Genomic DNA, 25,539 nt, shown 5'->3' on the forward strand with positions numbered 1-25,539 from the left:
AGTCTTTCTTTGTTCAACGGATTGGATGAGTTCCACCCGTTATAGAGGGCATTCTGCTATACTTGAAGTCCACAGATTTAAATGTAAATCTCATACAAAACACAGCTTCACAAAAACATCTAAAATAATACTTAACCAAGTATGTGGGCCCTGCAGGCCAGCCATGTTGACCCTCACAGTCAGCCATCACCGTGGGCATGCACTACCTGTTGGTTGTGGCCTGGACCATCTCACACCTGACCCATGCCATTTGTGCACTTCTCTTCCTGCCTCTGACAGGTGCTCAAGCTTGTGATCCTGACTCACCTCTTCACGATTATGAAAAAGATTTCATCATCAGATACTATGTGATAGTTTGAGTTCTTGGAATCAAATAACTTTCTGGGCAAAAATACCCCCTCTCTCTCTTTGCTGGTCTTGGGTCTCCTCTCTATTATCATGAACTGGCTAGGGGACAAAGGGTGGGCATACTGGGGTCTTTGACTTGGGTGGATGTGCTGTAACTCACATGAGCACAGGTGTGAGACACATTGGGATTGTAACAACATGGCCCCAGTGATGGAGAGAAAGGCTGACTGCCCTTGGGGGCAACCTGGGGACCCAACCCGCAGTGTCCATCGTGTATAGGAAGTTCCCTTGTGGCTGTGCAAGTGTGTGTTTGCACAGGGAGGTCCCATCTGAAAGGGCGGCACCACAATGGAAGTCACATCTAGACTGACAAGAGGATGGGGGGCTGAAGCTGACACACACACAGGGACACCGTTGTTGACTGTGATGCAGGCAGCAGGGCCAGCAAGTCGATGCGTGTGTGTAGGAAAGTGTGTCAGTGACAGCGGCACTCCTGTTTCTGCCAAGTTCCCCTGGCTCATGCCCTCAGATGAGGCCAGAGGCTGGAAGGGCAGGTGCTGGTGGGGCAGGTGGACTTCTCCCTGAGATGGCGCTCATACCTTGTCTTTCTGCAATTTTTGCTTTGATAAGAAACACATACTGTAAATTCATAGAAATATGACTTGGCTTTTCTTAATCTACAAAGCAGATTTTGTGTACTTTCATGATTCCCAGGGAATCATATTTCTGGGAGTTAACCTCTTTTTTTCTTCTAGGATGAACTGTCAGGGAGGGAGGGAGCATGATATAAGTTCCCTCCCCCCCCCCCCCAGGTCCCGTCTGTCCCCAGGGAGCTCATGGTCTAGCTGCAAGTGAAGACTCACCTCTCCTCTGGCACAGGGTGGACTTTGAGATGTGCTGTGCAGGAGATAAAAACAAAATGGTATCATTGGAAGAGGGAGGAAGAGATTAATTCTGTCTGGAGGTTCCTTCGGGGATGATTAGTACATCAATGGGGCCCAAAGGAAGGGTAATATTTATGGTGGAAAATACTTTTTCTGAAGACTGAAATAGAAGCATCACAAACAGCTCAAATCTCCCAGGGACAGTGTTGTCCATGGCAGCCCTTTTTCTCAGAGCCGTTTGAAAAAGAGACTTCATTAGTGAGCCTGAACTTAAGTGGAAGAAGATGAGAGGCAGGGGCAGAACTATACACAGGAAGGGCCCCCACCTTCTGGAGAGAGGGGGTATCAGGTGAATACCAAAGCAGGGCTTTGACAGGTAGGAGGGAACATCCTCCTCTGAAATTATTTCCAGCAAGAGTTGGCAAGAGGTGAAGTAAAAGTGCACAGCTTGGGAGTCAGTGAATAATCAATAGCTCATTCTCTGTGGTTTAGAAGGCAGCATCACAGTGTAGGAATTTTTGATATTTCTGTTTCACAGGTGAGGAAGCAGAGGTTTGGGAGGTTAGGTGAATTAAGATCTTAAGATCACATAAAGAGTAAGTGGCCAAATCCTATGGAAGAATTGATTCTGGAACAGTTCTTGATCTATTTTTTGCACTTGTCAAACTCTCATCTTTCTTTCTTCAATAAACATTTATGGATTATCTGCTAGGTGTAGACACTGGGTATGTGGTGGTTTCTGATACAGTTCCTTCCATCCAGGAACTTACAGCCTAGGGACTGGTGCTAGGCCGAGGTGATTTTGTCCCCCAGGGGACATTTGGCAATGTCTGGAGATATTCTTGGTTAGTCGTGACTGGAGGTGGGATGCCACTGGCATCTAGACGGTTGAAGCCAGGGCCACTGTTACACATGCTAACATGCACAGGACAGTCCCCATGACAGACCTGTCATGACCTAACCTGTCAATAATACTGAGGTTAAGAAACCCTCTCCAGAGCATCATTCACTTATTCACTCATTTCATCACTTATTCTGCGAATTTTTGAGTACCTACAATGGCCCAGGCACTGTTCTAAGCCTAGAGGATACTGTGGGGAACAAGACAGGAAAAGCACGTGTTCTCATGTCATTTATATTCTGGGAATGGAGTGGAAGGTGGAGAGGAAGGAGGGTCAGTCATTTCTATTAACAAGTAAATGGATTAGTAACAGGGAAAATACCAGGTGGTGATGAGTGCTGTACAGATAATTCAGATGCATTGGTACAATTATGTAAAACTTGGGGATTGCTCCAGAACGGCTGGCTACAGAAAGCCCTTCTAGAGCAGTCCTATTAATGATCACATTTGACTGTCAAGAAGCCATCTGAGGAAAAGCCATGTCAGGCTAAGGGAACAGCAAGTGCAAAAGCCCTGAGATGGGAATGAAGTTGAATGTCCTTTCAAGGAACAGAAGGAAGGCCCATGTGTTTGGAGGGTGGAGGGAGAGAAGAGAGGCATGCAGATGACCCTGGAGAGGGACATTGGATGTGGCAAGGCTCTGTCCTGTTGGGGCTCTGTTATTCAAGATGAGGAGTTTGGATTTTCTTCTAATGGCACACGTGTGGCTGTTCTTACGGTGAAAAATGGTGAGGGTTATGAAGAAAAAGAAATAGGGTCTTGGGGGCAAAGCGACCAATGGATATGACATTAAATGTGATGGCAGAGAAGGGCTCTCTACGACCTGGGTGTTGAGAAGGAGCCAATTGTGGAAGGGCAAGGGGAACCTGTGAGTTCCCCGAGGTCATGGGTGAAATTGGGCCCCCCAGCTCATGCGTTGCAGCCCTAACCCCTACTACTGCAGAATGTACCTGCATTTGGAAAGAGGGTCTTCAAACCGGTGATTAAGTTAAAATGAGGCCAGTAGAGTGAGTTCAATTCCAGTCTGACTGGTGCCTTTATAAGAAGAGGAAATTTGGGCACACAAAGAGGCACCAGCAGCACATGTGCACAGGGAGACCATTGAGGGCACAGGGGAAGGTGGCCATCTGGGACCCCAGGAGAGAGGCCTCAGGAGAAGCCATCCCTGCAGACACCTTGATCTTGGATGTCCAGCCTCCAGGACTATGAGGAAAATAAAGGTCATTTATGCTGCATAGTCCATGGTGTTTTATGGCAGCGCTCACAGATTAATCTGCCTGGGTGCAGTGTTCTCATTTATTGAATAAAGGGCAGCTGTGAGTCTTTAAGTTAAGGTTCTTTCCACTTCTAAGAGCCTTTGATTCTAAGAAATACACGAGCTCTTTCTCAGGTCTGCCTACACTCTATAAGCTTAGCTCTGTGTTCTGTAATCAGAGAATGACAGAATGGTCCTGGGGAAAATAGCAGAGCCCGAGGGAAGAATGTGGAATTAGATATGGATTTCCCATTGATTTCAAAGCGTGCCAGGGCTGGGAGAATTGCCCATCCACTCTTCTCACACATAAAGGGGATTTGAAACCCCAGATGGGAATCCATGGGTTCACAATGGCATGTATGTCTCTCCTGGGGACACACAGAATTCTGTGCCAGATTTTCCAGAGGGGTGCTGGGACTCCAGGAATTTTTCCCTTGGAAAGAGTTCACTAGAAACTAGGGGCTCCATGGAGAACGCTCAGATCCCTCGGTGCCCAGAGCATGCACCATTGCAGACAACGCACGCAGGATCCCTGCCTTCCGGGTGGAGGAGCCTTCCAGCTCATCTTGTCCTCTTTGGTTCTTGTCTCTTAGAAGGAAGGTTTGAGGACTTGAATGGCTTTAGAACTAAGGAACAAGGTAGTTGAAACTTCTGCAAAATTCATGGGTGCCCTGCTTGCTGAAAAAAAATCTGACCTAGTATGCACAGCTCCTGTTCTCTGAGCAAGAGCCCATGAAGAATGCCGGCTACTGTCTGAGCAATTACTTTTGTTTCTAACTTTTTCCTTACAAACTGAGATACATCAGAACATATTGAAGGGGCAGACTGTGCCTTGCTGCCCAGCCTTTCATAGTTAACCATCTGTCCAAATACTATGAATTCAACAAATATTTACTAAGCAAACCACATTGCTTACCATTTTCAAAGGGTATGGGGTTGGGGAGGAGACACAGACAGTAAACCAGTATTTGACTTCTGTGTTTATGTGTGTGTGTTTGTGTGTGTGTGTGTGTGTGTGTGTGTGCGCGCGCGCGCATGCACAAAGTGTTTGAATCAAGTGGCTGGCAGGGAGAAGTTTCGTTAAATGGGTGCTAACTGAATGAATGAATGAGGGAATACATGGATGGACTGGACATTTGACACTTGAGGTTCTATTTCTATCTCTTTTTCTATGTGTTAGTATAAAAATATTACTGGGATCTAACTCCTCATCTTTCCAGAATGCAAGCTTTCTGATAGCAGGGGTGTTTGTATTATTCAATGCTGCACCTCTAACACCCAGAGACCACTGAGGATATTGCTCTAGTAATCCAGGTAAGAGATGGTCACCGTGGGCAAGCAGAGGATACAGAGAGATATTTACTAGGCAGAAAGACAGCACATGGTAACTAACTTACTGGCCAAGAGCAGAAAGTCTAGGAAATCTAAGGATTCTGCATTCAGGTAGCTAGTGGGGGCCACAGGGAGGAGGTGGGGAGGACCACTGGCCAGTTACAAATAGACATCTGGAGCTTAAGAGGGAAATCAGTGTTGCTGAAACTGATTTGGAATTGTTGGATACGGTGTAGTTAAAGGCTGAGAAAGATGAAGATAGAACCTTGGGGAGACAGCAGCATCTAAATGGGGAGGAGCACTGGACATTGAGAAGTGATCAGAGAGATGGAGAAAAATGAGGAGGAAGTGATACTCCTAAAATCAGATCATGTCATCTCCATACCCTGTGGCAACTTGGGTCCTATAGAATAAAAACCTCCAGCCATTAACATGCATCCCTGGTATACTGGAGGTGCTCAGGAAAACTTTGCTGAATAGGTGAGTCATTTTTTGAGTGCATTCCTATAAGGCATTAATGGGAGAAGACCAGGCATTTGTTTTGTATTCTCTGGAGCTGCAGGTCACTAATGGAGTCAGACTGCGCTGGGGAGTGTGATGCAGAAGTATCAGTCCTTCAGATTTGAATGGGAAAAGGGGGGAAATATTGGGAATCCAAGGCTGTCTATTAATCTGACCAAGGCATTCCAACAGGTCAGAAGGCTCTGGGATTTGGCAGCAATTTGGTGCATCCAGAGACTAAAAACTTTGCCAACCCCCTGAGAACCATTTTTGTGAAGACTACAGGCTTTTAGGTCATCTTGTCTGATACACTTGGCCACAAATAGCCTGAAGCAGCTTACGTCAGTACACAATATTTAAGTATGATTTTTGTCATCTTGCCATGCAGTTTAAATTAATATTTTTTTGCCCTCTACCATGTTCCACATGCTGTGTCAGGAATTTCAAATAAAAATCTCTCATAATACCAGATACCCAACCTACAGATAAGAAAACTGAGGCTGAGGGAGGTCAAATAAACTCAATGTTGCATAACTCAGCACATTTGGGGTTTGACCTCAGATTCTCTGACTCCATGTCCAATTTTTGTTTGCTTTTGTCAATTTTTTATCTACAAAACAGATCACATCTGCCTTGATCACCTTCCAGGGTTGCAGTCAGGATTACATAGATAAAAGTTCTTACTGTGATAGCATTGAAATCAATGATGCTTAGCTGGAGTTTGTTTTTAATGCTTTTACCCAAAGTCTTGAGAAACATGGAGGTTTCTGGCATCCTAGGGTACTGGTGGGGAAATAGATTTGGCAGGAGGTGGGGCTGCCCAGCCACCTTCACATTCCACGTTGAAGGAAGGTGTCTTACCTGCCAAGGCAGAGGGCATATGCTGTCCAGTGTTTTCACTGCTAAGACTCTGATGGAAATAATGGCTGCTGGTCCAACAGGCACATGAAAAGATGCTCCACATCGCTAATCATCAGGGAAATGCAGATTAAAACCTAAATGAAATATCACCTCACACCAGTTAGGATCAACCAATATCCAAAAGACAAGAAACAACAAATGCTGGTGAGGATGCAGAGAGAGGGGAACCTTCCTACACTGCTGGTGGGAATGTAAACTGGTTCAGCTGTTGTGGAAAGCAATATGGAGGTTCTCAAAAAAACTAAAAACAGTAATACTATTTAACCCAGTAATTCCACTTCTAGGATTTACCCAAAGAAAACAAGATAAGTGATTTGAAAAGACATATGAACCCCTATGTTTATTGCTGCACTATTTACAATAGCCAAGATATGGAAGCAACCTAGGTGTTCATAAGTAGATGAATGGATAAAGAAGATGTGGTACATATACACAGCGGAATATTATTCAGCCATAAAAAGAAAAGAATCCTCCCATTTGCAACAACATGGATGGAGCTAGAGGGTATTATGCTCAGTGAAATAAGCCAGGTGGAGAAAGACAAATACCAAATGATTTTACTATTTGTGGAGTACAGAAACAAAGCAAAACAGAAGGAACAAAATAGCCGTAGACTCACAGACGTCAAGAAGGGACTAGTGGTTACCAAAGGGAGGGGCTTGAGAGGGTGGGTAGGGAGGGAAGAGGGGATTAAAGAGCACTATAATTTGCAATCACAATATAGGTTGGTCACAGGATGGTAGTACAGCACGGAGAAGACAGTTTAATGACTCTATAACATCTTACTGCATTGATAGACAGTGACTGCAATGGAGGGGGTGAGGACTTGATAATATGGTTGAATGTTGAAACCACTGTGTTGCTCATGTGAAACTATCATAAGATTGTATATCAATGATATTTAAAAATGTAAATTAAAAAAAGAAAATAAAAGGAGCTTGTGGTAGACACAGATTACTTGTTATGAAAGAATTTGTCCCACCTGCTGGGAATCCAAAAAAAAATGGCTGCCATTTAGTAAGCACCATGGGCCTGTTGCTTTTCCCATACTATTAAAAAAAAATTAACTAATATATGTATTTATTAATGGGCATTTGGTTAAGATACATTTATATTTTATAATTATAATTTTAAAAATAGTGCCTCCCATTGTTTTTAATCCTGCAGTAAGATGGGTTTTATTATTTCCTTTTCCACAGAGGAGACAGTGAGGTTCAGAAACTTGCCCAAGATAATACAGGTGATGAGGGATAGACTTAGCTCTTGAACCCCAGCGCATCAGATTCTAAAGAGCAAGACCACCCTACCCGGTCACTATTCTTTATTCTAATAGTTTATGGAAGTGATTCTGGGTAATTCCTTACCCCTGATGTATTATCATGACTTTGGACCTTTTGAAAAGTCAGCATCCTTTCTTAGGTGAAAACTGTGGTTGGCCAATTGTTTTATACACATTTTAAAACACAGTTTCAGCTGGTGTGGCTCAGAAGCTAAATTTAATTCTCTGTATGTTGGCTGTTTGCACTTGTAATTTGAACATGGGTTGAACAAAAGCATTTAATGATGTGGGAATTAAATTGATGACAGGGCCATTGCATCTTGCCTGCTCTGCCTTGATCAAACAAAGATCAGGAAATTAGACATTAAAGCATGAAAAAGGCTGACGGACCTTGGGTGGAGTCGCTGAGGACATAGGCCAGGGGTTGGCAAACTATGGCCCACAGACCAAATTTGGCCTGTTGCCTATTTTTGTATGATCCTCAAGAGCTAAGCTGGTTTTTTCCATTTTCAAGTGGTTGGAGAAACATTACGGAAATCTGTTTTCCTTTTGTTATGCACATAGCCCCATAATATCTTGATTTTGCCCAGGGACCCATAGAACCTGAAATATGGTAGTGACCTGTCCTCTTTTGGAGAAGTTTGCTGACTCCAGACATAGACCTTTACCTCTCTAAGGTGGAGAAGGAAAGACAAAGCCTCTCCTTTACTCCTGGAGTATTTTATATTCTTTTTCTTTCAGTTCAGTGTAATGGACATTCCTGAGTGGGGCTTTGTGCAAAAGCTGTAGGGAAATGGAAGCCGGGAGGCCAGTCACTCACTGGGCCTTTGGACTCTGAGGCTTTGTCTCTTTCAGAGGAGGAAGACTTGTTCTGGAAGGAAAAGAAAATATTTCAGGGGGCAACCATTTTGCAGTGAGCAGAACATCATTTGTGAGGAACTGGCTTCTAATCACAGGCCCACCATGAGCCTTGCCTGAGGTGAGTTCCATTATTGCACAAATATCTGAAGAAGGTTTCAGTTTTGTTGGGAAAAGAAAGACTTCCTTTTTTCTACAGGGCAGAGAAATTAATGGGGAAAGTCTGAGAGAAGCTCTCCTATCTGCACAAGAATGGAAGGGAGTGTTTGATCAGGCTTCAGGCAGGAATCAGTGCTAACCCAGTGCTTGGCTCTGCAGCTGGGCTCAGTGGCTTGCTGCTCTGTTACAGGATCTCAGCTACGTCCTCCTGGCAGCCTTCTTTTAAAGGCCCCAGTGTTTGACGTTGGACAGTGGGACGGGAGCTCAAAGGAAATGTGGCCAGAGCATGCGCGTGCTCAGATGTCTGCTTCCAGCTGAGTCAGTCGGCAGGAGCCCCGTTGTGAGCCCAGTGGTGAGCCCACAGAGCAATGCCTGGCTTCCTCTAGCAGGCAGAGGTCCTTTGCTTTGTGGCATTGATATCCACGAATCCCACAGCCTGTCTGCTCCTTCCTGTTACTAGAAATGTAAAGTTGCATTTCTTCAGAGCAGGTTTGGAAGACCAAGTGCATCCAGGTCCTTGCCTTTCACTTCCTTTTTGGGGAAGAGGTTCCAGGTCCTCTTCCCTGGGGACCCCACTCCCGTCCCAGGACTTCCTCCCTCCAGCTACCTTCCCAGTCCTGCCACGCCTTTCCTGCCCCTGTGCCCCTCTGTGTCCCCCCTCTGTCACTGCAATGGACTCCTGGCATTCACCTTCACCCGATAAACATTGCAGGCAACATGGAGAGGTGTTTATGGGGGGTTCATTTGTTTGTCTTCACTTCCCAGGAATGAAACTCACATAAAATGCACTTTTAATACATTATGGAGTAAGTAGCTTCAATTTGGGTGTCCTGGCTGCTCCACACAGAGGGTACAAAAGCCACGTTACAGTAACAATAAGGACAGTACTTTTTTTTCTGACTTGTTTGGACAAGAGGAGCCTCCAGGCCCCCTGGAACTGCCTCCTCTCTCTGGTAAGTGCTGATGGTAGCCCCTGTGTGGCAGAAGAAAAGTTCTGTCACCACCCCGGCTATGCTTCCTGTCCCTTTCCTGGTCTCCTGCTCTGGTTTGGGCTCTGCATTCCTAAGATCCTGCTCCCAGTCTAGGCTTCACCACAAGGCCTTGCTAGGCTGTCCCAAAGCCACTGAGCCTGCTGAGCCTCCACAGCCCCAGCTGGGGCGCAAAGCCTTGTCATGGTCCCTGTGGAGCGGCTCTCTTGCTGTACATGGTGAATCCCTCTCCAGGCAGTTTCTCTGTCCCTCACAAAATCAACTCGTGGCTGCCTCTCCACCACTACCATCCTCCAGGCATAACCAGACCTGTAAGAAGAGAACACCCTGGGCTCCGCTTAGGAGCCCTGTCGCATACGCAGCTCTGTGTTTTACCTGCTGTGTGAAATAGATTGCCAGGCCCTCATCTGCAGGTTCCTAGTATGGCCCATAATCAGCAGCTTGACTCATTCTCCTGATGTGCTGTACAACACATATTTCAGTGATAACCTCCGTGTCTCTCAGAGCGATTATTAATCAGGGTTCTCCAGAGAAACAGAACCAATACAATGTGTATATATATATAGAGAAGAGATTCATTATAAGGAATTGCTTTGTGTGACTATGGAGGCTGGCAGATCCCAGATCTGCACATTGGCAGGTAGACTGGAGACCCAGGAAAGCTGAGGTACAGTTCCAGTCCTCAGGCCATCAGGCTGGAGAATTCCCTCTTGGCCTGGCAGGCTAGTCCTTTTGTTCTGTTCAGGCCTTCAGCTGATTGGATGAGGCCCACCCACATTATGGAGGGCAATTTGCTTTCTCAAGAGTTCACAGACTTGAGTGTTAATTTCTTTCAAAAACAACCTTCACACTGATCCACAAAATTAACCATTCAACCAGCTAAGGTACATATTTTTAAAATGGACCCAGCTAAGTGGTCAATTGCCCTGAGGCTTAGACTAAGGAGGAAAAGAATCAAAATATTAGAATGGGAAGAGACCAGAGAAGTCCTTTAGTTTTGACTCCAGATTGCATGGTGAGGTGCAGAAGGCTAAAGTCAGCATAATTAATCAATTAATACACTCACTGGCCTATTCCCTTATTCAGCAAACATTTATTCTCTGCTTACTCCGTGCTGGGCATGGTGTTAGGCATTGCGACTGCAGTGGAGTGAGAATTTAGCCCTTGTCCTTAAAGAGCTTCCAGTCTGGTGTATGCAATTACATTGTCCTTTAGGAGTTACAAAGGGCATTCAGAGACATTATCTTACTTAAAGTTTTACACTAATTCTCTTAACTTAATGTTGTTGATGTCCATTTTAGAGATGAGGAAATGGAGGCCTAAAGACATTAAGTAATTTCCCTCATATTGTATAGATAATAGGTAGCAGAGCAGGGATCTGAATGCCTCTTTTTGAAATTTGAAAGCCAAAGCCATTGAGTCATGTTAGGAAAAGCAAATACAATTTAGGATTTGATATATCCCTTATTAAGTCACACTGCAACTTCATAAAGTTATGATTTTCCATGCAGACCATAAGCAGGGGCTCAGTTCTTAATTTATGAATCCTCAGAGATAGGCAGAATGCCTAGTACATAGTAGGTGCTCAGAAAAGAGTTGGTGAATAAAGTGTTACGAAGGGTCCATTGTAAGCCAGATGCATTCTGAATTTAATTATGAGTGGGAAACCAGTCCAGGAGGGAGGTTGGGAGTCCAGGTGGCAGCTGTCAGACAAAAGGCGGTGCAGGCAAGGAGGTGAGGAGCGGACTGGAGGGCAGGGGGTACCCCGTGGGGAGCTTTGATATTCAATGATCCAGGCTTTGATTTCCACGCACAAGACTCAATTGCTGCCTTTGTGTACAGATTCATCAGAAGGAGGGAGGCTTTTCAAATGAGTTTTCTAATGAAATCTGTATGTAAGGACAGAAGTTAAGTCTACAGTTCCAGCTCCCTTTCCTGGACAAATTTCAGAGGAGATTCATGCGAAGTCAGGGGTCGCCTTGATTGCTAGTGCCAGTCTGGCAGCTGGCAAGCACGGGGGGCTGAGGTGGGGAGAGGGGGTTTCTTTCCTTTGATTTCCTTCCAGTTCTTGTCAACGTAGTCCTCAGTCCACGGGCATGAGCCTAGTGACAGCGGCAATGTGGGGGTTGGGTAGGGAGGACAATATACTCACGTTCCTGCTGGAAAAGTGTTTGTGACCATTGGAAATGTGACAGAATTGTCAAAAGGACATGACCAACCTAGCTACATAAGTTGGGGAAATTAAGTCATGGTTTCTACTGTTCTGTGACAACATAAAGCTGTCAATTGTCTTCAACATAGAAAAATGAAAAGAAAGAAAAAATTATGAGCACCATGTTATGGGGACAGATGCCACATATTCAAGAACAGCTGGGTTGCCTGTTTCCTACCCCCTGCTCTGTGCCCACCCTCATCATCTTAGACATACTATGCCAAGAACTGCAAGGATTTAAAGAGAAATGTTGTTGCCCTGTTATGTTGAACAACAGTTTCTCTTCTGTGTGTTTATGATGGTGCAAGTACGTTATGTGGATCCATAAAACTGAGGCTAGTAAGAGCTTCAGCCCCTCCTATTTGGCCACTATGTGGTGAATTTATCATCATATGTAACCCAGGCACATTTCTTTGGGGATCTTAATTTATTCAGTATTACTTACCACACTGATCAACTGCAGAGGATAATGGCAGGAACACTTGAAGGAGATTCAAGCCACACGTGTTATTAATTAGCTGGGTGACTTTGAACAATAAATATATCACACTGGACTTTTATTTCTTCATATCAAAAATGAGAACTGAGACCTTGAAAATGTTGGCGAAGCACACAGGGAGGAGAGGTGAAAGGTTGATGAATGTTTGACTTTTTCCAAGTTATGCTTGCTCATCTCTTGAATCTCAGTTACATCCAGAAACAGATGATGAGCCTACTCATGAACTGACTGTGTTAAAGATAGTGATGGTCCAAAGAGGTGTTTGCTGTTTCAGAAAATGAACCCAACAGACCTCAGTCCTGAAAATTTTAAGTTATGGAAACAGTATTCCACAAAGCAGGTGTCTGGGGGATGTGTCTGACTCACTGATTGGATTATGATGAAATAAGGCATGCATGTGGCTATCCAAGAGATGGGAGCAGGTACAGTTTCCAGAACATTCCAAGGTTAGGGTATGATGTCATCTGGGGAGTGTGCATGGAAATTGGCATCCTCCTATACCCCCGAGGCCAGTGGAAATTGGTACAGTCCTTGTGGAAAGCAATTTGACGTCACATTCAGAAAACCATCAAAGTGCTCACATAACGCTGGCTCACTCACTTCTGGGAGTTTATCTCAAGATAATAATCAAAAAGAAAGGAAAGGCTATTCATGAAGGTGTCTTGGGAGTATTACTTTCTAATGGTGAAAATTGTAATTGTATAAACTAGAGATTGGTAAACTTTTCTCTGTCAAAGGGCTAGCTGGTAAATGTTTTAGGCATTGTGAGCCATGTAGTGTATGTCGCTAGTGGCCAACTTCACTGTTGTAGTACACAGGAAACCATAGACAAAATGTAAGTGTTGTAACTGAGTTTCAATAAAACGATACGGAAACTTGAATTCAAATTTCACATAATTTCTTCATGTCATGAAATATTATTTTGATTTTCTTTTCAATCATTAAAAAATATAGAAAACATTTTTAGCTTGTGGGTCATGTAAGAATAGGGATAAGTCAGATTTGACTCATGGGCTGTATAGTTTGCTGATCCTTGGTCAAAACAATAGAAGAATGTTTATTAAATTATAATAAATGTAATAAAATGTTATCGAACCAGTAAAATGATAATGAAGAGAACCACGTAATCGCATGAATTATGTTTGTAATATGTGAAAAAATGTAGGGCATGAAATGGTAAATATACCCTAGAATATAAGAAATGATAATTGTGGTTAGAATGGAAAGACTATGAGTACATATTTCTCTTTATCAAATTTTCTTGGAGATTTTTATGTTGTCTTTATGTTCTTCTTCTGGAGCTCTAATTAGATATTTTTTGGATGCTCTCATTCTATTTTTCCATGTTTCTTAAGCCATTTCTGTTCTCTTTCCCAATTCGGTTTCTTCCTGTTCTGCATTCTAGTAATTTCCTTATGTACCAGTTTTCAGTTTACTAACCTACCCATTGTACTTCTTAAACCAAAGCTCACATAACATAAATGTAACCATGTGAAGATGAACAATTCATTGATATTTAATACATTTTTAATGTTGTATAACCAGCATGTCTATCTAGTTTCAAACATTTTCATCACCTAAAAGAAATCCCTGTACTCATTCGGCGGGTGCTCCCATTCTTCAATCCACCAGTGCCTGGCATCCACCGATCCATATTCTGTCTCTATGGAGTTATCTATTCTGGATATTTCACATAAATGGAATCATACAATATGTGATCATTTGTGTCTGACTGTTTTCACTTAGCATGTTTTTGACGTTCATCCATGCAGTAACATGTATCAAGACTTCATTCCTTTTTATGGCTGAATAATATTTCAGTGTGTGTATATACTATATTTTGTTTATCCATTTATCTGTTGATGTTATACATTGAATTTTAACTTCAATTACTTTAATTTCTAGAATTTTATTGGTAACTCTTAAATCTGCCTGTCAATTTTGATAATGTCTTCTTTACCATTCATATATTCAATATTTAAGTATTGAAGGCCTATTATGGGCCATTAGTCTTCTAGTCACTGAAAGATTAAAATGTACCAAGTATATACAACAATATATGAAACTATACAAAATTTCTTGATTTTAAGAAGTCTATTTATTTTCATAAAAAATGAGATATATTTATTTTATATCCTTTAAATAGTAGTTCCATTATGTGGAGCCTTTTAAGATGGATGTGTCTAATTCTGCAGGCTGTTAATATTGTTGATTCTGTTTCATGTGACTTTCTCTCTCCCTTTTTTATTTCTATCTTTTTATTGTAAGCTCATGTATCTTGGGACTTGCTCTGTGGGAATTCTCTAGGCCTGTGCTTACAATGAACTTATCTAGGGAGAGTTTATTCTTGAGAAGTTTTAGGCAACCAGGGATTCGCAGACGCCCTCAGAGCAAATCCAACTTCAGTGCTTGTATATCTCTTGTGATTGTGTCTTATTGTTTTGTTTCTGACTTCTGATTGAATCCCTGACATTACCAATTACAAAGCCATGCTTTTAAAAAAGGATGCTTTCAAATATTTTTCTAAACTTTTTTGGGAGGAGTATTTCTGTACCTCTAGCCTTCAATACCTCTGGAAAACAAGAGTGTCCACTATCTTTATATTTTTAAATAAAGGTCATCAGAGGGCATATTCCTTAACTTGATATGTAGGAGCAGAGGTATTTTGGATTTATGGCCGGAGCGTTGCCTTTTCACATGAACTCAGGTCTTGGAGCCTTAGGAAGCCAGGATAAGCCTTTGGGGTGCAGACTCTCCCTCCTCCATCCGGAGGCTTAGTGGCTGCTGACCAGATGGGAGGAAGTACATACCGGAGAGACAGTTGGAGAGTTTAGTCAACACTGAAGAGGAAGAAAATTGGGTTTTGTTTTTCATTTTCTTTTACTGTTCCAAATCCTGGGACTTTTCATAGAATTGTTTTGTTCTGAAAGTGGTGGCTTGATATAATAATAAAAACATTAGCATCCGCCAACACTAACATGATTGAAAGGCTCTGGGGGTGGGCAAAGAATTGGGGCCTTTGACAAAACCAGTCGATTGCAGACCACCTTCCTTAGACTCTCAGGGGTGACTGTGAATAGAGCAGACGCCCGAGCTCAGACATGTGTGGCTTGAGTGAAACACGCAGATGCTGAATCAGAATGGGAGGAGTCCTGCTGGGCACCTCGTTTGTCACAAGCTTGCCAACTGATGCTTCGATTTAGAAATATGAGACCTGCTGCTAGAGGCCTTTAAATGTAGGAGAGGCAGAGTAGGATTTGCTTTTAGAGAAGTCATTCTAGCTCCAGTGCAAGTGATTTATCAGGGTGGACTTGAGAAGGCAAGACTGAAGGTGAGAAGGCCTGTCAAAGAGTTCATTACCAGAGGTCAGGCTGCTCAGGGCTGGTGATAAGGCAGGTATGGGTTTGAACTCTGCTGTGGCTGCTTGCAAGCTCTGTGGCCTTGGTAAGTTATGGAAACTCTCTGAGGCTCAGGTTCTCCATCTCTATAATGGGAATAATAATCAGCATCCTTTCATAATAATCATAACCAACCTGGCTGCAGCAAGGGTTAAGGTAATGGGCATAGAGGGGCAAGGGTGTAAACGTAAATGGTAACCCCTGCCTGGCAAGGCAGTCCCCAGGCTCTCAAACTACCCGTAAAATGCCAAGCACAAGAGGTACTTACCACAGGCCACTTCACAATAGCTAATCATTAAAAATATGTCTTAGACTCTTCTTTAAAAAATAAAAAGTACAGAGTGAGAGGCCCCCCTTTTTTAGGGTTGTTTGAGTACCCAGCTGAACACTGAATCGAACTCAGGTCTTCTACATAACTGTTCTCTCCTCTTCCAGAAGCAATACTTTCCTGGTTACAGGATTTTCTTGCAGGTTGTAGCTGGGGCCTAGTTTCGTGGGAGATGGGAGGGGAGCTAGACAGGAGAGCTGCTTGACCCAGGCCTGGCACTTACGTGACAAGGGCTCAGTTATACTTCTGGCAGTCCTTCCGAATGAGTTTATGCAGGAGGTCACACTGACAGGGTGACAGAAGGCACTCTCATGTAACTTTAAATGCACCACCTTGCTTTGGTGATTCTTCACTTTTTAATATCCTGGGATCTTAAAAATATGGCAATCTCTGGGGTGCCTTGATTTCCAGGAGGGCCGGGATTTGGATGTTTAGGCCTCAGCCATTCATCTGCCTTAGACATAGGCAACTAACGGGCTCTGGCCAGTTGGGAAGCAGATCTGTGCCTAATCCCAGGCTATGGATGTTTAAATGAAATTACACAGCATACTTGCTTGGCTAGGCCTTGAATGAAAATATTAATTATCCAGCAGGACCAGAGAGAAGCCGTGGGGATATATGGGTGGGGTATTCCTCCTTAGAGCCACGGAGCTCTGTTGGGAGGAGGCTTCTGGAAGTAACCAGTCAGGCTGCCGAGTACAGAGGCAGTGGCGGCTGGGGGAGGGAGGGGACCTCCAGGCTGCTGTTGTGCCATCTGTTAGGAACAGTGCACTTCTTATGACCCAAATCCTGGAAGTGTTGCAAGCAGGCAAGCTGATTAATTATTTCCCTGGGGTCTCCCTAACAGAGGATAGAAATGATGCTTGGTGGGCGTGAAAGGGAGGCCAAACTTTTCAACTAATAGGGAATTTGTTTCCTGGCCTAACTGCAGCCACATGGGAAGGTATAGAAAACATATGTGCCTCTGATAAAAGATCACATTTAAAGACTAGAAAGAAACCAGCGCAACAGCATCCTGTTTCTCATCAAACACCCAGCTCCCCATGTTCAAATGCTCTGTGTTATGAGAGGACATTTAGAAGCATTCCAGCAGGGCCAGGCTCCGTTTCCATTAGTGCCTTTGGAGTGTTTCTATTACCCACTGTTGCTAACCAGTGGAACCAGTCATTTATCATGATGGCTCCCAAGCCTGGGAGCCTCTCCTGTCCACTCAGTCTGAATCTGCAGGAGATGCCACCAGAAACTGGAATTTTTTATTAGCTCCTCTGGCTGATTCGTACGCAGCAGGTCTGAGCCTCTCTGAACTGAGAGATGGACAGCTTCCAGGTTTAGAAGAATATGCATGAATAAGGGACTGTGCTGAGTTTCTGGTAGCAGAGAGAATGCCATAGGAATTTTATATATATAATGCCACAGGAATATATATATATTGAACAAATAAATTCAAGAAGTCCTTTCTGCTCCAACCTACCCTGTCACAGGTTCTTGGCAAGCACTTCTTTTAAAGCAATGGGGCATTCTGATTATCTAAGTATTTATGAGTCGGATAATTCCTGGAGGGTAGGAATTGTGTCTTGTTCACCTTGGCATATCCCATGCTAAGTATAGTGCCTGGTACATAGTGGGTACATAATGAATGCTTGTTGAATGAAGGGAGGACTCGATAAGCAAATCAAAACATAAAAACATTTTAGTCTCTCTTATTTTTTGAAGGCTCATCATGCTTTACTGGCTTCTTCCAGGTAGAGTCACACATGAAATAAAAGATTAACTATTGGCTGCTTTTGTCTTTTGTGAACCCCGAGTCTTGCACAGCCTGGAGCCCTGCATGGGCCTGTCGATATATTGGAAAACAATAGCCCAGCGACCTGGAAGACGGAGGCACTCCTGGAATGTAAGTCTAATGGATTGAAGGTGGTATATTGATGTTTTCAGAGGTTTAAAGAGGCAACAGGATATGATAGAAAGAGCTTTGGCCCCAGAGGAGGGATGGCTGCTGGGCACATGGCCTTAGTCCTGCCGCTGAGGGCTGTGGGCGAGTTGCTTTGGCTCTTTGTGCCTCAATTTCCTCCTGTGAAAAGGGGCATTGGGCCAGATGACATGTCAGTTATCGCTCAGCCCTGCCATTCTGTAGACCTGACATTAACCTGGACTATTTCACTTGAATTGTCTAGCTGGTTAGCTGAATCCTAAATCTCTACCTCCTCATCCCTTTGTGGGCTCCTGATCTCTTTGTGCTTTGTGGCAGTTGTGGAGAATTACGTGCTTTAGAGGATCAAACTGAGGCAGTAGTTTCCATGTGCATGTAGATTATCTCTGTAGACCAGGGCTGTTCCTATTTACAGACTGATTCCCCTGCAGGTTGATTTGAGGTGTTCTATAAAGATCTTCCTTTGATTCCCTCACCCCTACCGAGAAGTCTTGCCCACACTGGCTTACCAGGGGTTTTGAAATGCTAGTTTAAATTCCTCCTTAACATATTGGAGGTCTTCAGTTTAAATGCAAACATAATTAAACCATAGCCGCCATTAAAACATTACTGGAATTTGCTTATCACATCAGCTCCCTCACTCTGATTTCTTTAGAGCTTTTATGTCTATTATACCGTCTGAATCTGCACAATAATTCATTTTATGGGTATAGAAATTGAGCATCTAGCAGGGGGAAAATCCAGGTATTCAGTCCATTTTTCTGACTCCTAATTCTACTATACTCTTTCCAAAGCATTCCACTGCTTTTACCAGTAGGGCCCTAAGAAAGGAGAGTAAGGAAAGGAAAGTTTTGATGGAGCAAGAAAAGAAATAGGAAGAACCCCCATCTTCCCCTGCAAAACCAAAAAACTCCAGAACTTGGGGAATTGTTTTAGAATAGCACCAAGTGGGACCAGCATGAACGTACTGCCTGCAAGGGGATCAGAAAAGGGATCTTGAGAAAGAATAATGGAGGGATCTAGGAGACCCAGTTTTCCAATGTGGCATCATGGACTAGACTTTGACTAAAAAGATTTGGATTTGGTGCCTCCTGGCAGTGTGACCTTAAGGAAATCACTTAGCTTCTCTGAGCTAAGTTTCCTCAAATGTAGAAGAGAGATCATAACCGCTGCCTTGTAGAGTTATCGTGAAGATGAGAAAAGTGGCGTGCAAGTACTCAGAAACTGGTACCTTCTACTACTACCGATATCAATATTAGTATTATTGCATCATAAGAAAAATTCCTGGTAGACAAAAACTGCTAGCTGACCCACAGTCAGTGTGATGATTTATTTCCTGAAGCCAAGTAGACAGGATGTTTAATTTATATAATCATTTCATTTGTAGGAATATGTTATTTCACTCAGATTTGGGTCTCGTCCTTACAAAGGTACATTCTTGGTATCCAGTTATGTCTTCTTTATGTCATAGTGTATTGATAACAAGGGTTATTTACTGAAGGCTCACATACTAATAACCTATTGCTGCCAAATGTATGCTGGGAAATGCAAGTCTTACTTCCCTAGGAGAAATTCAAACTGAAGGTTCATCTGGCCCATGTCAATATGTTGACTGCACTTCTCTCTCTTTCCTCTCTGTCTCTAAGCTCACCTTTCCCTGTGCTGGTACACAGCCTTCCCCCCACCCCCTTGCTTCGCTGGGTTATCTCTGTTCATTCTTGAAGTCTCAGTGTGAATGACACGTCTATTGGGACATGGTCCTTGATGAGCTGAGCTGGGGTAAGATGCTCTTGACACATCCCACGAACTTTTCTCATCACGATGCTCATCATACCACATGCTAATTCCCCTTCCTGTCTGTTTAACCCATGAAATTGTAAGGTCTGTGAAAGCAAATATCATATCCCCTGTGTTCATTAACCAGAACCCTTGCACCTAGTTTAAGGACTGGTAAATATCCGTTAAATGAATGAGTGAGAATGTCAACTTGTTCTAAGAAAAATTAGGGTCAATTTATGAAAAATGCAACAGAGTGAAAAAGAAGAATGCACATTCAAATACAAAAAAGGTAGGAAAACAAATGTTTAGGATTGGAAATGGGAGCTAGGATCAGGGAGAAAGTTAATACGCAGATGCCTCAAGGCAGGAATGAGTTCGGCCTTTCTGAGGGACTGGGAGAGGGCGAATGTCTGGGTGTGGTGGGCAAGGGGTGAACGGTGCCCTGAGGCCAGTGAGGAAGGCAGGGGTTAGCTCAAGTAGGGTCTGGGATTTCAAGTCTACTGAGAAGCCATTGTGGTGTGGAGGGGATGGGGAGCAGGGAGGAGGAAGACACAGGATGAGTTATTGGTGAAAGAATTAAATTTTTCTTTCCAACAAAGAAAGAAAATAGGTAATGTCTAAACTGGGTAATTCTAAAAGTCTGCAGAGTGAGGATGTCAATGGGAAACATGGATATACGTATCAGAAGAAGTGACTGTAGGAATTGAATGGGGGGGCCTATAAATGGCAGAATCTGTGGGTGGGTGAGCAGGACATATGCTCGTTTTGTAACAGACTTTTGTACTGTTTGACTTTTAACTTCTGTGTGCATGTTTTATTTTCTTAAAAGCTAGGCATTAATTAAAAAAAGAAAATAGAAAACAAGAACTGGTCAGCTGCCACATGCTCCCTCTCTCCATCCAGAACAGGATTTATAGTCAAGTGAATGGAGTTTACATTTCTAAACTCTCATCTGCCAAAGCATGGAGGGGCCCTAGGAAATATTCACTTGCTATTGGTTTCTGTGAAATTTGCAAACTTAAGGTATTTGAAGCCAGGCAGGTTAAGACCATTTTCTCTTTCCACTCTGATCCCCACTCCATCACATTCTCCCATGACCCTGGAACATTGCTTGAGGGGCCTCAGGCATTCTTGGTATCTAGCTGGGTGGAAATTGAGTTGGAGTTGCATCTAGGCCCATGCTTAGTGGGGTATATTAATGTAGCTCTCAGTCACTTCTATGCATGGTTTTGTTTTTACTCTCTGTGCCATAGTTGAGATGCCTCTAAGAATACTCCTCTCCACTGGGCTGACCCACCAGGTGTCCTGACACAAAATTCAGCGACAGAGGTGGTCTCATGGTTGACTTGTCCTAGGTTCCTGGCATAGGAAGTGTGTAGGAGTAGTTTAATTATGACATAAGAAAACTTAAAAGCTTGAAATCCGACAACTCACATAATAGAGATGATCTCAAATTTCATCATAATCCTAGACATTGCATATTACCCATATCAAATTGTGAAGTGAAAGGAAATTTTCTTTGTAAAAATACAACTTTCCATCAGCATGCTAGCTGAAGACTGAATTATCTTTCTGTTCCCTGTATAGATAGTATTATAAAATAGAGGTCATCAAAGGTACGTAGCTAAAATAATCTAGACAAAAACTTCTAGATGTATGCCAGGCAATTAATAAAACACAGCATCCTTTTTTCTCAGTGGATTTTGTGATGTTTATAGTTTAACTCTTAAAATTTGCACTTTAGGGTAATTTCTTTTCTCATGCGAATTAAATATTTACTTTTGTCCCTGAATTTGTATAATAATCTTGCATTCTTTTTCTTAAACGGGCTCGCTAATTTCTGTAAGCTTCAGGTCCTCCAAGTCTGACAGAGAGCTGCCCATTTTTCCTGTGTAAAGTCTTGTAGAAATTAGGAAGTTGTGTGGTGACTGTGGAAGAACTGATCAGTGGATGGTGATAGGTCTTCAAAACATAGGTTGAAAGTTTTTGTTTTTCAATTGAGGTGACATTCATGTAACAGACGATTGGTTATTTTGAAGAGTAAATTTAGTGGCATTTAGTCCACTCACAGTGTTAGGCAACCACCACCACCATTTAGCCCCAAAACATTTTCATCCCTCCAAAGGAGAGCGTATCCATTAAGCAGGCACTTTCTGTTCTCACACGCCTCCCAGTCCCTGGCAACCACCAATGTACGTTCCGTCTCGATGGAGTTACGTCTTCTAGATATTTCATTTAAGTGGACTCATACAATACGTGACCTTTTGTGTGTGGCTTCTTTCACTTAGCATAATGTTTTCAAGCTTCCTCCACATTGCAGCGTTATTGGTACTTCATTCCTCTTAAATGACATGCTGGGGCATGCCCATGTGTGGGCTCCGTGTGTGTGTGTGTGTATTTCAATAGAGCTCATTTGGAAGTTATTTTCCAGTTCAGCTTGGTTGAAAACATTTATTAAGTGCCTGTTATGTGCCAGATACCAAGGTAGACAGTATTCTGTTTTCTTTATAACTGGTTTTTGGATGAGAAAGAATGAACCTGAGGGTTCTCACTTGCATTCAGGAGCCTGTGCCAAATCTCGTGAACCCCCAACATCATGAACTCAGCCTCGCGACCCGCTTGAGCTCGCTCTGTGACTTTGCCCCCGTGTCTTTTGTCATCCTTTAACCAATTATTAGGTGGCAGGGTGGGGGAGGGGGAGTCTAGGGGGGATGCAAAGTTTACATCAGGGTAACTACCTGGGGTTGATTGACATAGGAAAAGAAGGCAATAAAATATAAATTTCATGACAGCATTTGTAATTCTCTGTGACTCAACTGCTGGGTTATCTCCCCACTGGAGAGAGCAACAAGGGGCTCAGGTGGGCAGTCACATAGGGGTTGGCACCATGCTATTGTCTTCTCCTTGTGTTTTAACCTTTATGACCTTTGCAAGTGAGCTTGGGATTTGTTAAGACAGTGAATGAATACGTTAACATATGGTATCATGGACTGAATGTTTGTGTCACCCCAAAATTCATATATTGGAGCCCTCATTCTTAGTGTGTTGGTATTAGGAGGTAGCAGCCTTGGGACATAAGTAAGTAGTTTTAGAGGAGGTCATGTAGGTGCAGTCCGCATGACAGGACTACTGTCCTTATAAGAAAAGAAAGACGTGAGTTTCCTCTCTTGCCCCATGAAGACACAGCAGGAAGGTGACCATCTGCACACCAGGGAGGGGCCTCACCAAGAGGCAAATGTGCTGGCACCTTGATCCTGGACTTCGCAGCCCCCAGAACTGTGAGAAATAAACGTCTGTTGTTTAAGTCATCCAGTCAATGGTATTTTTTAATAGCACCCTGAGGCGACTAAGACAGATGGTAAACAACAAGTTGTATCTTTGATTGATACCACTTTCATGTGCTCTTGGACTTTCTGTCCATTTGTCTTTCCTTGAGCACCATTTGGGAGGCAACTCTAAGGTGGTGGGCCAGTGGGAATCAGAATCCAATGTGAGCTACAGCCTTCCAGGTTCTTCTCGTCTCTGTCTTTGTAACTGGTTTTCCCACGGCAGAGGAATAACCAGTCCACTGAACAGCCAGCCCCTGTGGTTGAGCTCTCTTGGTGATTGGCACTAGCACTTCTGCGTTTATTGAAGCCTCACGAGTACTCCACGAAGAGGAATGGTTATCACCTCCATCCAAGACAAGACAATCAAGACTCAGGAACGAGAATGGGTTTCTAAGAACACACAATTAGTGAACAGCAGAGTTGGAATTCAAACTAAGGCGACCTCCGTGCAGGAGTGGTGTTCTTGATTTATACCCTAGCTAGGGAATGTAGCCTGTCCTGGGACTGCCAGGAGTTAAAAGAAAATATTCTTTTGATTTTGATTTTGAATGTGGTAACAAAGTTACACTCCATATGCGAAGGAATTTTTTTAACTTTTTCTTTTAAATTTGGGAGGCGTTTCCCCATACAAGAAACAATAAAGTTTGGATTTAAATGTCAATTAATGCACTGAGACAAGGAAACCCAAAAGTACAGCTGGAAGGCAGGAAATCTCGCCAGGCAAGGCATTCGTCTTGGAAGTAATCGCGTGTTTTCCTTGGCTTTTGGCTCTCTGGAATGAGATCTTTGAAGAAGGGCTTTTAAATTTTACATCACTTTCAATCGGTTGTGTGGACTAGGTCTTCGTGTGAGCCATGGGTGGGGGGGACATCTATCTCAATAGAGAACGGAGAGTTGATGAGCCATAAATTCTCCCACTCAGCGCCCTGTGTTGGGTTTTCCTTTCTCACAGCTCAGATGGGGGCCTTTCCTGACAAGTCGCTTAGAGAGGCCGCAGCCATCAGGCCTGGAGAGAGACTCCAGGAGACCACGAGCCAGCCTAGGAAGGATCCCAAGCTCTTCTTGCTGGGAGAATGTCATATAGTTCCTGCTCTCTCAGCTACTGTTCTTCTGCCCTGTAGTGGGCAAGTTATGTGAAGGGAACATTTACTGGGTCCCCCACTCTCTTGGGTCGACATGACACGGCAGGTCTGTGAAGCTGTGAGGAGCCTTCTGGCTCCTCTTAAGGTGTGCACACGTTCTGGGCCCCGTGTCTTCCCCCAAAAGTTTGGGACCAGCTCTGTGTAAACCATATGGTTATCAAAGCTGGCTCCCTAGTGGCCCCTTCTTGGAGTTTTTGTCTTCTCTCCTGGAATATTTTCTTCCCCTCCCTGCCATCAGGTACCCAGCATCCTTCTGCTTGCTCTCATGTTATGCCTATATTTGCTCTCCCCTTATCAAAATAAACTCTGCCAGAAAATTCTTCATCCAAATTGAAATAGATCAAGTTCAAACCAAGTTTGCCAAACAAATTCTGTAATCTGGAACCTGCTTAACCCTTCGGCTTTGGCCTTGATACAATACCCATGTCATACTCTGGACAGCTTGAATTGAACACTGAGTGAGTCATTCATTTGACCCTCTCACCTCAGGGCCTTTGTACATGTTGTTTTTCTGCATAAGCCCTCTTTCACTTTTGCTTGGCTGCTACTACTTAGCCTTCATGGATGTCCCTTCTTCAGGGAAACCTTATTCTGACCCCCCAAGACTAAGTTGGGTGCTCCTTTCATTCTGCTCCTTCCACTCAACATTTTTGTTTCCTTGTACGTCTCCCTCACTGCACTGTGTGCTCCTCAAGAGGAGGGATTGTACCCTCGACCTAGCATAGTCACCCATGAAATACTTTTGAGTAAATGAGTAACAAATGATGCACAAATGACTGCTATTTTTGTTTCTTTTACGAATCTGCATTGCAACAGGCTTAATTCTAAAGTGACCTTGAGATCAATGAAGAAAATCTAGTTTTCTCTAGTTTGCCTTCAGCTTTTCTCTATGTGTATCACTTCTTTGGAGAGGTGGTGGTTTCAGAGATGAGGTCCCAGTAAAGGACCCAGAGGCACCAGAATGCATTTTGCTTCAAAAAGGCCAAGTTTGATATAATTGATCAGACCAAGAAAGTTGATGCAAAATTTTGTGGTGGAGAGTGGCGGACAGTACAGAAGCTTCAGAGGGTGTGCAGGGCACAGATAGAACTCTTGGCTGCATTTGCTACCATGCAGCTGGCACTGGGCACCAGGATCCCTGCGACAGTGGCCACGGGATCTGATATCTCCATTATTGTGTGTGTCAGGGTTGCTGTGTGCTCTGCTTCTTAACGGCCTTTTCTGCCTCCCATGTCTCACAGGGAGGAGCTTGGGGGAAACTAGGTCACATGGGAAGTCCTGATTGCAAGGGGGCTTGGGAAGCGAGGACTTTAGCTCTCTAGCTGTGTGCTTGGGAAGGTGCCCCCCATGGGGGCTGGTGGACTGAGTGATCCAGTTTGTAATATCTGTCCTAATATGAGATGAGATGAAAACTCCAGCTGGGGGTGAGAAATCTAGTATTAATTACCTTTAAGCTAACCCTACCTTCATATTTACAAAGCAGTAGTTATTATTC

The sequence above is a fragment of the Manis pentadactyla genome, chromosome 3 (assembly GCF_030020395.1).
Source record: "Manis pentadactyla isolate mManPen7 chromosome 3, mManPen7.hap1, whole genome shotgun sequence".
NCBI classification, from domain to species: domain Eukaryota; kingdom Metazoa; phylum Chordata; class Mammalia; order Pholidota; family Manidae; genus Manis; species Manis pentadactyla.